At 35.7% G+C, this 13,211-nt stretch overlaps 1 protein-coding gene across 2 annotated transcripts in view; it reads right to left on the bottom strand.

Annotated features, from left to right (window-relative positions):
• Positions 1-13,211, bottom strand: part of fryl (furry homolog, like) — a 108,910-nt gene that overhangs the window by 89,236 nt on the left and 6,463 nt on the right. For both annotated transcript variants that reach the window (XM_066677605.1, XM_066677604.1), the window contains exon 2: positions 4,513-4,583. The gene's annotated coding sequence lies outside the window, so the exon portion shown is untranslated. The remainder of the gene's footprint in view (positions 1-4,512; positions 4,584-13,211) is intronic.

Raw genomic sequence — 13,211 nt, 5'->3', positions numbered from 1 at the left:
GTCATAAATATATGAGTATTATATTAGGTTGTTGGAAATATTTATGATCAACAATCAGACAATTTGTTCAGTGTTATGGTTTACGTGCCATAATCACTTTTTGCAAGCAAGGTAGACCTCTGTAACAAAACCAACATTCTGACATCTTAAGTATATCACTGTACAAGAGGTTTTCAAAGATCTACAGGCCAAAACAGAAGCCGCTGAGCTAAGGAGTTACTGGAAAGTGTTTGGGTAATGCAGGAAAAGTTCCTTTTTAGTTAAATCAATGACAAGGTCCATCCTGGGAGCCATTTTACATAAAGGCAGGACTGATTGTGCTGACTCACTGCTCCACATTCAAATGAGTCTCTGCTTTTGCTGACAATGTACATCGCTATAATGCCACCAAACTCTGTCTGCCCAGCCCCCATACAAAACAATACAGAACTGGCAGCTGCACAATGCCACATGCAATGCCAAACTCTCCTGAATAGTTCGGGATTAAAAGCCATGCAGGCTTTAAACACTGACAGGTGTGATGCTATTGAAAAGCACTGAAAATATATAGACTAAAAAGTGAAACATTAAGCAGATTTAAGCCTTCATCAACACCGAGAGACATTATTAATATCTATGTGAAGAAAGTGAATATTCATTTATTAGGGCCTGCTGTCTGTAAAATCAGAAGAATGTGCTTGGTGACTACAGGAGTGCAGCTGCAGTATTGAGGTGGGAATACTTGACACACAAAACCACATCGCCACCTAGAGTACAAGGTGGAACACCACGTGACCATGAGAGCATTTATAAATAGCCTTTCTGAGTAACATTAAGCAAAAAGACTCACTCTGGAACAGAAGCAATGCATAGATCAACGGAAAAGATATATGTCGCAAAGAGTAGCTGAGTGACAGAGAGAGAGAGAGAGAGAGAGAGAGAGAGAGAAAGAGAGAGAGAGTCCGTATGTGAATAAGACTCACACAGGAAATGCTCACACCCTCTGTAGCGTGTGAAAATGTCAGTCCGATGATGTAACAGCTTCAGTTCTATCCTTCAATGTGTGAACACTGCTCACACACTCTTCCCGTGGTATGTGACAACTACATTGATGCTGGATTCTTACTCACCAGCTAATACTCTAATTTTATGTCCCATCTTAAAATGGTCCAGCAATCTCAATATAATTAGTTTTTAATATGGAATGTGAAATTGGACTAAGGAGCTTGTGAGTAACCAACCAAGTTTAACCTTATTTTAAAAATAATAATAATAATAAAATTCAACATTAACATTCAACGTTATTTAAGCCTTAAAAATCACCAGAATAAGAATAACACCCAGGCAGGCAGTGTGCATGTAACTGATCTCTGAACAAGTCTGCCCTCTAGCAACAGCTAAGAGCACTACTCTAAATGGGCTTTGGGCCAAAATCTATAATTTTCTCTTTTCCTTTCTTGCTCTTAAATGGTATTTTAACAAGGGGTGAAAGAAGGGAGTGAAAGTGTGTGAGAGAGAGGGAGGCACAGAAATATTGTGACACTATGAACACCATCAAAAGGATTACCGTTTCTATTTACGGACGCTTATGTTCTTTCACTGACATACAATTAGGCTTGGTATATGAGTGTGAATTGATGTGGTGCATGTGAGTTACAGATTTAATCTTCTCATCAAGATCAACAGCAACACACAAATCAACAGTGTTAACACCGGCAAAGTAAGTGAATCGGCTAAACCCACGAGAGGGAGAAAAACACCCAGGCAGAAATTATATCTGATAAGGCAAGCAGGTAGCAACGTGTTTAAGAAAAATGAGGAACAACTTTGCTTCCTGCTTTTTTTTTTTTTGTCCTTGAGCTTGAAAAAAAAAAAAAAAAAAAACCTCTCTCTGTATCAGTAACAGTGTATCTGTATTCTCAAGAACTCATGTGATTCACATAATAAACAGCAATTGTTCAATAAGCAGACTACATGTGATCTAAAAAGTTATTCATTAATGAGTAATCAAATCAAATCAAATTTATTTATATAGCGCTTTTCACAACTGATGTTGTCACAAAGCAGCTTCACAGAATCTTCATTTAGGAGAAGGTGTCCAGTAAAGATGAAGGAATTAAAGGAGTTTGAAAACTTTTTACAACCAATATTATGTTCTACAACAACATCATTTATACTCACTGAGGCCCTTAGCTATTGGTCACATTACTTAGGATCAAACAAATCACAAAACTCAGAATCTGCAGATTCTCAATACATATTGTCACAGTGTTGAGGGTCTGTAGATTCTGGGAGTTTTATCTTTTGTTTGATGAATCTTTCATTATTTTATGCACAAGTTGGTACAGAGTTGCATATATTTATCTGTAGCAAGTCAGAAGTGCAAAGTACCAAACTGGTAGTGATTAAGACTAAGGTTGGCCAATTTTTTGAATAACAGATCCTGATCTATGGCTAAGCGCCATCAAATCAAGATCAATGTGCAAAGTGTGAGCTATTTCAAAAGTGCAATAAAAGCAACGTGATCGAAATTTATTTACACGTTTTCCGATTTTGATACATTTACACAATTTATTTTGTACTTATCTTCTAAAGGGCAAAATATCAGATAGAGGGTTTTTTTAGACCCAGATATTTGAAATTAAGGTGCAGAATAGAGTGCTACGTGTACAGTGCCATCTGCACAAATGTCAGCATGTTTGGGTTCTTTTTCGTGCATGTGGTTTGGCCTGGCCAAGTGTCCCGAGAGAGGGGAACAATAGTACAGTGAAGGCAAGACGGACGCCTGTCTCCCCTAAAGTCCAATCAGCCCAGGAATGTCAGAAAGGAAGCAGCAAGAACAATACTCAGCAGGGCACTCTCCCAAAACACCAAAAAAAATCCACACACACACACCAAAAAACACCTCTCTGCATGGGAAAAACAGGAAAACTACCAAGCACCCAGACAATAAAGTGAACTTGGCTGATAACGGGGCTGTCCAAAGTGAATCTAAGAGACAAATGACTCCATTTAGCCCAGAGAAATGGACATGGAAAAATTTCCTGTGTGCTGATAAAAATGTCCATGCTAGAAGTGTCATCCTGAAAGCACCTAACCATGACCCTTAGAGGTCAAATGCTCTGTGCAATGTCAAGCACAAGGTTTCCACTGGGGAAATCCAGAAAACATTCAGTTGTAAATGTAATGCTTACAGTCCCCTGAACTGAATATGAATTCTGACCAATACATAGGAGGAACTTCCAATCACAGTCAACCAATAATGTCTATAATTATATATTTTAAAAAAATAATAACATACACACAATTGTATGTATGACTTGTCAAATGACACATGCAGTCTTTATTAAACAGTTAAATAAATAATCTTGCCTAATCATTTGTCCTATTAAGGCTGTGCTGTATCGTGTGCAATAATATCGCAAAAAATCATATCGCCAAAAAAAAAAAATAAAAAATCAAAATCATGATTAATATGATATTCTGACTTGTTTACTTAATGCATTGTAGTTACTTGTAATATGGCATATATTCATTATGCAAGTCATTTAGGCACAGCGACAGGTGCGGTGGAAATTTGCCGTGTTCAAAAATTTGCTCCAAAAGAGGAGTGACTTCAGTCGTGTGGAGATAGTTTGGATATGAAATGTCTATATTCTAAATAAGTTTTATACAATGTCAGAATTTTGGTAAGTTACGGATGTTTACAAAATAAGCAAAAGTTTACACTTTTTTTTTTTGTTTCTTCTGAATGTTTCAAATTGTTAGATTTGTACTAAAATGCAATGTATTTAAATATCATTTTAAAAAAGAAAACAATATTTTATTAAATTAACATTAATCTTAATATAAAATTTATTTTGTTGTAATAGTGTGTTCTTAAAATTAGTTTTCATATTGCCAATAATATCATTATGGCCAAAAAACCCTGATATATCGTGATATTATTTTAGGGTCATATCGCCCACCCCTACCGCCTATCACAGATTTTTTTTTTTTGATCTTGAGTTTTTTCTGCTTGATTGACCTCCTTTCACCCCTCAATCAAAGCCAAAAGTTAATCTGAGAATTGTGTGTTCCATTCTAATTTAAATATCTGAGTGTCCCCCTTTACATTTTCACACACAAATAGTCTTTCACCTGACAGCTGCAGCTTGAGAAACGTGAGTGAATGAGACAGAGGTACCTTAGAGCACCTCCAAAGCCTCTAAAACTTCAGAGTCACACTAGTTGTCATTAACCAACTAAGTGTGGTGTTGATATGTGCAATTAAGAGTCAACCGACTGAGAGCAATAAAAATGGTTCAGCAGGACGCCGCACAGAGACGCAGAGCCAGTAACTCCCTTCACTCCCATATATTAATTATTCTGTATTCTGATGTGTGGTAAAACTTGTGTTTTCCCCGCTGCTTCTAACACTAGATGCAGCTAAAAGGTCAATATTCATGTGAGAATCAATCTCATTGAGCTTATCAAGCAGAACTTTACTTTCAGTCTCATGCAAAGTAACTCAGAAGCACTGAAAGCATATACCTGTGGGCCATAGAGCAGCAGTGGAGAAGGTGGGTCAGGCAAGCCGTCCGGCAGTCTTGAATCTTGTTAACCTGGGCAAAAAGAAAATAAAGGATATTAAATATATATATATATATATATAAATAAATAAAATTTCTTCTGAGCGAGGTAAAAACAATTTTGTCAGACTTAATACTGTGGGAAATGTGGGGACTCAAAAGTGAATAGCCACCTAATGAACCGTGTTCAGGTGGAGGCAATGTGCAGATTATGATGTTCCGAGGTTGTCCTAAGGCATCGCTCGAGCTGGAGGGCAGTGATCCACCTATTCTGTATCAGACTGCTTCTAGTCAAAGAGCAACTAGGATTAGAGTGCTCTTCCTGAGCATTAATCTGGAGATTACACCCTCCCTCTCGCCCTCCACACAGACAAACAGCCAGTTATGCAAGTCTACTCACATCCACATATAATAGGCATCGGCCACCCAAGACCAAAACCAATCAGCACCTAAGTGTTATTTATAGGAGCAGCAAGCATTAAGCAGTATCTTTAACTCTCATTAGCTATAATTTCTTCTTCCCACACTCACAGTGCTTTGCAACATTGCAGTGCTGTTCCAGGGTCATCTAATGGTGCATGTTTATCCTTGTAGCTTCCATACACAAAATTCATCAATGAAAAAATGGAGGCACAAAGCTAGTGGCATTAATGAGGTAATCAGAAGTCATCAGAGGTTATGGATAAAGACAGAAGCAGACAGACAGAGGCCAGCAATATTGCCAACATTTGTTTCCATTGTCCATCTGAACATATAATAATAATAATAATAATGTTGAAAAGCATGAACCAAGTGGGCATATTATCCTATTCCTTGTCCATAGGTAGATAACACAGACATATTTTTGCTCTTTCAAATTACATGATATTTACAGCATTTAGCAGACATAAGGTGGAAAACCTCTAAATTTTTTAGACAACTTACAACATGAAATTAATCACAGACTGAAAGTGCTATAAAACTCGACTAACAAACGACAGATTCTGTGGTAATTATATACAATAAAATAAAATAAAGACAAGTTAAACTTCAGTCACATAGTCTTTTTCCCCTCCTCAAACATACCATCCCACCTTAAAAGATGCAGAGCTAGTGAATATAAACAAACAAGAGATAACAGTGTTTCTCCACAAACAGAAAATATTTTAAATCTAATTATTTCCATGAGAAAAAAATAAGATTAGACCTAAACCCAACCCAAAACCCAATATATATCTTTTTGCCTGGTTGATCTTACTCTTGAATATTAATACTTTTTTGCTTTTATTATAATTTGGACAAATTATAGTGTTTGAAAAATAATATTTTGTCACACATGTCTGTACCTAAATCGAGTGGTAATTTCATGTCCTACTCCACTGTGGTCAACATTTGAATCCAGCTGTGGTACTTCCAGACAACATCATATGCTTTTGAAACCCAATATTTGGAGAAAAGAAAAGTCCCATTAGTGAAACAGCAACAGAGTACAAGATTACACAGGGTGATTTAACAGCCTTTGGGTAAGTCCCAACTAGACAAGGCTAGACAAGTGGGGAGAGATACACATAACCAAAGACCAACAGCCACCTTTACCACCCTAAAAATGGCCAAAACAAAACTTGAACCATGCCTTAAAAATATCAAAGTAGTTTAATATTATAAATAGCTACAAATATGTGCACAACCAGTCTTACCCAAACCATCTGCCACCCCAACACACACACACACACGACTTCCTGTTACACCTCATCAGCTCAGAGTGTCTGCAACTGGCATATAAAATGTGAAAAAAGGCTAAGAGTTATGGACAATTTACATGTTCTGTAGTTAAAAAAACAGTCGAGCATGCCAGTGTTTCAGTTTCTCACACCCGCAGTAACCACACACACACACGCAGACACACAAGAGAATAATTAAACACACCAGCATTAGATCACATTTTAGAACACAAGTAGTAAATGACAGGCTGTCTGCATTTAGAAAGATGCTCCAAATGTTTAAACACATGATACACAATGCATTTATAAAACTGACCTTCAAAAATACCAGAGATACCATATATATTATATATCTGTACAACAACTGCTGTGTAAGAGGCTTTCACACTTTCAGATGTCCCCAAACAAATAAAACTTACAACTTCCTATGAACAAATGCAAATTTAGATCAAAATGTGTTAAATGACAGAGGCAGATTGTTGTGTTAAACAGTCACATGCATAATTACCTAAGTAGCTACAATACATAAATGGGAGGAGGGGGAAAAAAAAAAAAACATCATAACACTGGATATCTGGGCTGAGTTTCCCTAAAGCATCTTAGAAGAAAGAACATTCCTAAAGGTGAAAATGAAGATTTTAATCAAAAAACACTTTTTTATAAAAATCTAAGGATGTTTAACCATTCGATCGATCGATCGATCGATCGATAGATAGTTTAAATAAGTGTCTCAGAATGGAATGCTAGGCACCCTAGGCACAGAGAAAACTCGAATTATTGAAAAGGTGATGGCTGACTGCATTACTTAAAATGCTACAAAACTAAACAACCCCAGTTACAAATTAATTTCTATGGTAATTCAGTGATTTAAAACTTTCAGATAATTTAAACTTTTGCCAAGTACAAAAAAAAACCCTCGTTTGTCCTCAAACCTACCATTCCACCTTAAAAGTCGTGGAGCTTCCAAATGTAAACAAACGAGAAAGAACAGCATTTCCCTATAATCGCAGACATCCCCTTTAAGTGGTAGGGTAAACATTACCCTGAAGACACTTGTTGTTAAAATGATTTTAAAACTAAGATATTTTTGGAAAACTTGGTCCTGGCTAGTATATATATATCATTAATTTTAGTTATTTTGAATTAAACTTCACACACACAATTAAACTGTACAGGTGTCAATCAGCCAAGATTGGAAGATAAGTAGACTAATATTTGGGAAGCAAACTGATCTAAACCCATCTAAAATTTTGTAGAAGATGGGAAGAGGAAGCTAATTAAAATAGCAATGTTTAAAAGTAGTTTTTAAAAACTCTGCTAAAAATAGTATCCGAAATGTATTTTTTCTATCTGGTCATTTCCCTCGAGTTCTACATGAAACTTTCTTTCAAATCCTTTATGTTTTCTACATGATGCAAAAACCTAGCTGTAGTCCGTTTTATCACAAGCTTAGGCCAATTTCCATTGATACAAATATGAATCAGAAATTGTGATTAAGGCATCCATTTGACATTATATTAGCACAATTGATCAAGAAAGTCTGTACACTAGCACATCACAACACCTTCCACAGAGAAGGGTGTTTTGTTGACAAAGTAACAGATGATTTTGCCTAGGTTAAGTGGAATTAGACTTAGCCTACCTCAGATGACTTGTGCAAATCTCAGATTTGGATGCTTTTGTATTTGCACTTGGGTACCTACTGCTCTTATAAACACGGTAAGCACACTGTTTAAAAAAAATATATATATAATTTTTTTTTTTTTTTAAACGGTGTGCTTACCGTTTATATATATATATATATAGGTGTCAGGAATCATGCTTCTACGAACAGTTTGGAGCCACAAGATTCATGAAGGTGTTTGTGAAATGTAAACATAAACACACATATATAAAAATATTTAAAAAATAAAATAAAATTGTTATATATATAATATTTTATTTAGTTATTTTTTATATTGTTTGTTTACACTGCTTCAGTTCTGTTCTGTATATGGCTGTTTGTTTATTCTCAAGCCAAAGGGGAGGGAGAGTACACGTGGAGAATCAGGTGAAACTGTCAAAAAATCATCACATTTTGGTTCAGAGTTCAAAATTATGCTTAAGGCCCAGGAAAGTCTGGACCGGCTCTGTGTGCAGGTGGCTCCTCTTCTTCTTGCTCTGGGTTGAACATATAGCGTGGGATAGCACCTCTGTTGTCTGTCATTCACATGTGGTAAATGCTCAGCATAAACATGGATTGGGTGGCCCATGACCAGCAACAATTTATTTGCATAAAAGTGACAGAGCCCTTAAATGGCTCATTCTGAAAGGGACAGAAACTGGCAAAAATAGAGCTGGTGATCTCTTTATGTGAGAGTGATTTTGTGCAAAGACCTTCATGAACATGTTTTATATAGCCAATGCTATAGTCTTATTCTGACTTGTTTAAAAAGAGGTATAATATGTCCCCTTTAAGGTCCTGAGTCAGTCAGTCAGTCTCTCTCTCTCTCCATTTATGGATGCCCTGAAATGGAACATCAATTCAAAAAAGCTGACTTTAGTGGTATATTTTGACTGATATTATTAACTGAGAATTGTACTATTTTGCACAAACTTTAGATTCAGAACTGTCAAAAAATATATATCAAATAGAATTATGTAAAGCAAATATGGTATGTACATTGTCAGTATGATAAACTGTTAAAGTCAAGGTCATTAAAAACTGAATGCTGACAAAGTAAAAAAACTGAAAAATTAACAGTAGCAAAAATATGTATTAATTATTTTTTTTTTTTAAACCCTATACCACTAGTGTTTTTGTAGGACAGATAAATAAGTGTTCAAAGAAAACTTCTAACTTCCAGTGGAATGACTGTAAATGACTTAAAAATATAACAGACTGAGAATTTGCTATATTATTGGATATAATCCACAGCAAATAACATTTCCAAAAAATGTGTTATAGTATGCACACCCTAAATATAAAAAGACTTTATTTTAACATAATGAAATATTATAAAATGTTAAAAGAAAACATTCAATATTTTGATCAAAAGCAGTTTATAAAAGTCTGAGGACGTTTCCTCACCACTTGCTAGCTCTCCAGTTTGTTAGTATGCTTGAAACCAGTGTAATGTGTTTATAAAACCCCAGTGTCAGCAAATGGGTTATAAAAAAATGGGTTTCAGTTCAGTATGCCAGTCTTTCTATTTCTCTCTACTCACTGCAGGTAAATGGCATCTAGAGGTGTTTAGACAGTGGAAGATCTCCAAATAGATCTCTATTCTTGCTCCATAGGTGGTTACTATTGACTTACTTTTGCTGTAAATGGAAAGGACATTATATTAAGAGGGAAGGCTAACTGCATGAATGTAAATACACACTGAAACTACTACAAAATAAAGAACTTGAGTAACAAATGAGTTCCTGTGGTAACTCAAACAGCAACATCAAATTCAGCAATGTACAGTAAACTATGCAAGAACAGTGCACAACCGCCTTTAAATACTGGGTAAACAACAAATATAAAATGTATATAAAGCTGACACTCAATATAAAAGTGCACAGACAAGGAAGGAAAACTGAATAAAGAAAGTCTTTAAATCTACAAATTATTCATAATTTTTTCAAACACTCAGCAGGTCAGGTCCGAATTATGAATTTTGCTTAGCAGGTAATTTTTCAATCTTAAAAGTGTTTTTCCCTCCATGTTTTAATGCTGTCCCTAGAAGGCCTTCTCTTATCAGCACCTGTCTTTCTCTAATCTTCTCCCATTCAAACAGAAACCTTCAGTATTTTGGTTTGATATTTAACCAGCACTAACTGACTCCATGCACATAAACTGGCAGAGGGGGGGAAAATGGTCAAAGATCAAACAAAAAGCACCAGCCATTTGAACGGACCTAAATGCAGCCAAGAGTAGAGCATACAATATATAGGAGAGGAAATAATAAAATCCTGATCTCAAGAATTACTTATTGATTAAAACACACCCCCCCAGTGGCCAGGATAAATTTGCAAATAATTAATCTATTTATTTATTCACTTACTTACTCACCTGTCCAATCCAACCCTCCTCTGCTGCATAGTGCAGTTTCTGCAGTGCTGAGCTTAGAGTAGCAATGCCAGAAGCTCAGCACTGCTTTAAAAAAAAAAAAAAAAACCTTTAACCTTTCTCACATTGGGCCTCATTCATAAAAACATCATGAAAAACAGGAGGAAACTGTACGTAACGTACGAAAAAAATGGACATTCCCAAAAATATTCCGCCAGATTCATGAACACCAGATTTTTTTTGTAGAACGTGTGTATGTTAGTGAATACCAAATGTTCGCAAATTGGGTGGGCATGCACTGTTCTTTGTAATTAACATGTAAATACCATACTCCCAGCCCATGGATTTCAAATGACAGCCTTATATGGAAGCACTCGGACTGGTGAGCCACAGCAAAAAGCCTTAAAATCTCTACAATAAAGCCAAAAAAAAAAAAAAGTTCTGAGTGGAAATCAATTTTACTGAAGTGAATTCAAATCTGCAAATTCGTTCTGCATATATTTTTTACTCACTTATGGGAAAGTATAGCGAGGCATTAAGGATTATGCCATGTAAAAGCTGAGTTACACAGTACCGTGCAAAGGTTTAGGCATCTGAAAAAAATTAGATTTATCTGAGCAATAAGAGATTATGTGCTCAGATAAAAAATTTAAAAATAACTTTATTGCTGTAAGTGTGATATTGTGTGTTAATATCCCTTCTTTTGGCTGTGCAGTTTTATTTGATGTTATTATACTTCATTATGCTAAATAAAGTGTGCAGTATATTTCAAAAATTCATACAACCAAGAAAATCTAAAAAAATTCTCTCTTCTCAATGGCTCAACACAATTTTAGAAAAGTATATCCTATTACGTATTCATAATTACATATAATTGTAAGCACCACTCTTATTTAGAAGATTCATTATTTTAAATAATGATCATTTTAGGGGAGTAAGATATTTGCACACTACTGCGCCTTCACTGACGTTAGCACTGCTCAATTCTGCTTAAGGTGGGGAAAGCAGAACGGAAGCTGAAGGCGTTTATTCTTGACACTGATTTGCAAGAGTTCTTTTAAAATACTGGCACGACAAAAGGTACAACATTACCCCTATTCTGGCATCATTACACTGGCCTCCTGTACACTATACGATCCAGGTAAAACGTTTGCTGTTTGTTTCTAACTCCTTAAATGGAGTGGTTCCCTCCTATATAGGAGATTTGCTTCAGCTCTTCACTGCCTCCAGGTCCTAGAGGTTATCAAATCAGCTGTTTCTCACTGTGCTACCGTCTCGGTTGAAACTCAAAAGTGACCAGGCCTTTCGCTGTTGCTGCACCGAGACTATGGAACAGTCTACCACTGAACATTAAGTCTGCACTCTCTGCTGATGCTTTTACATCTAGGGCTAAAACCCATTTTTAAACCAACAAGCTTTTGGCTCAGTAAACTGATCACTGATGTGTTTATATAATGTCCTTTTAAAGGTTTTTAGCTTGTACAGCACTTTGGTTTAAAATGTGATTTGTAAATAAATGCTTACTTACTAAATGTGTTAGTAAGGGCTTACAAATAAATGCTTTAAACCTTCCAGTGTACAAGAAGCCAAACCTGGACATCCCCTGCACAGGTTCGGGAGCAGTACGGGGTTCTAAAATGTTGCACAAATATAAAAGAATGGATCTTGATAGTGAACTGACCAGAGACATCACTCAGCCAACAAACCAGTATTGTCTCCAAAGATGTTAAAGTTCTCTGTGCCGAGCGTTCTGTTAAATCCATCAGTGCAGCATCAGCTATTTACACAGGTTACAGACTTAACTCTACTTAACTTACTAAACTCTAATATTGCAGTTATCCACATTAAGTAACTGACTAGACGAATAACAAAATCATTCAGTAAACAATTGCTTTTTAGCTACTGGAAGTTTCTCTAAATAACAGGCTGTATTAGGAAGAGGACTTATGTTAAATGTCATTTGATTATTCAATTATTTATTATTAATATATTTTGTGCATTTTTATTATTTTTATTAACTTTTCTTTAAGGATCAGTCAGGTCAGATGATACTTTCAGATGCACACTTTACACGTTTTCAGGAGCAGGTGTAAATTTTGTTCATAAAAAATTGACACCACGAACATTTTTGAGGAATCTGAATATTTACGATAAAAGGTGATTTTATGACCAATTTACACGCAAAATCGCTCTGCTTGCATTTCATGAATGAGACCCATTAAGTGTACAGAAATTTTCTGTGTCAGAAGTGTTCTTACAACACCACTTACTGCTGTGAATTCTCTGGAACATCATCTGCTTATTTCACACACAGGCTCATTCGGACATTAACCAAGATTTTGTAATAGTGGGCTGGTAGGAAAAATTTTGGTAATGTCCGTAAAACTGATGTGGACATTTGCGTTCACACATACAACAGAAATATTCTTGAGTTCCTCCTGCAAGTGTTGCACAGGTGCTGTTACAAGCCTAAAACATGTTTCATCTCCTGCTGTGAAAACGAGCCTGATGCAGAAAATTTCCCGCTATGAGCTGCACATGTGTAAGACCACTCCAAGACATGTCCTGACCTGATACTCCAAAGTTATTCTAGAAATTCTCCAGAGTTCACGTGTTAAAGAGGCATACGTTAAAGTAACCAAAATGCAAGTTACAGTATAAAAACCACTTTTTTTTTTGGTTGGTCATTCACATTCTCATTGTTATATATGGCTTTTGCTTCTGAGCAGACACACAATTACAACAATTACGATGCAAAATATCATTCACCCAGCATATTCCTCAAATAAACCAGCTATTATTTTAATTCCAAAAAGCATTAAAATAACCATGCATCAGACACTAAAAGTAGCATGATGAACAATGTTTACAGAAAAAAAGGAAAATTATAAATTTTGTGTTTTGTTTTTGTTTGTCTCTTCTTGT

This window comes from Hoplias malabaricus, chromosome 7 (assembly GCF_029633855.1).
Source record: "Hoplias malabaricus isolate fHopMal1 chromosome 7, fHopMal1.hap1, whole genome shotgun sequence".
NCBI classification, from domain to species: domain Eukaryota; kingdom Metazoa; phylum Chordata; class Actinopteri; order Characiformes; family Erythrinidae; genus Hoplias; species Hoplias malabaricus.
Note: the sequence above shows the minus strand (reverse complement) of the source record. Positions and strands in the feature narration are given on the sequence as shown.